The following is a 954-nucleotide window of genomic DNA, read 5'->3' on the forward strand; positions in this document are numbered from 1 at the left end:
GAAATACCTGACCGGATATCCGTCGGCCATATCTCCGTCGTGGTCCAATGGGGCGGCTGGTCCTTCTGGGATCTGCAATGTATCGATCTAAGAAGCATTAGAATTTGAAATTATTGAAAGAACGTATCGTTTTACCAAATCGTTTCGGTAAAATCGGCGATACTTTATATACACCGCCGCGATCAAATCGAAAGATACTTTTGGACAGATTTGTATCACCAGGCCGCGTCACTGATGATACAAAGCACTATCACTTGTATCAAAAGATACTGTTTATAGGGAAAGGGAAGCAAATGTACAGAAACATCATTCAAACTTGGTGCATTCATAACTTCCGGTTAAGGTTTGAATGTAGCCTTGTAAGAACTTGAATCTGACAAATAATCTGCCCTTCAATCCTACAACAGCAAAAAGAGAGAAAAAAAATCATTACCCAGACTGGCCGGAAATACCTGACCGGATATCCGTCGGCCATATCTCCGTCGTGGTCCAATGGGGCGGCTGGTCCTTCTGGGATCTGCAATGTATCGATCTAAGAAGCATTAGAATTTGAAATTATTGAAAGAACGTATCGTTTTACCAAATCGTTTCGGTAAAATCGGCGATACTTTATATACACCGCCGCGATCAAATCGAAAGATACTTTTGGACAGATTTGTATCACCAGGCCGCGTCACTGATGATACAAAGCACTATCACTTGTATCAAAAGATACTGTTTGTAGGGAAAGGGAAGCAAATGTACAGAAACATCATTCAAACTTGGTGCATTTTCAAAAAAAAAAAAAAATACTTTCCGTTAGGTTTTGGGGAATTTTGGGTTAAAAGGCCTTGTTAGGAATTTGAAAAAACTGAAACAAATTTAATTCTTTTTTCCCTTTCAAAATTTCCTACCACACAAAAAGAGAAAAAAGGGGAAAAAAAATTTTTTCCATTTTTTTTTTATTTCCCCCCC

Source organism: Pecten maximus, chromosome 7 (assembly GCF_902652985.1).
Source record: "Pecten maximus chromosome 7, xPecMax1.1, whole genome shotgun sequence".
Taxonomy (NCBI): domain Eukaryota; kingdom Metazoa; phylum Mollusca; class Bivalvia; order Pectinida; family Pectinidae; genus Pecten; species Pecten maximus.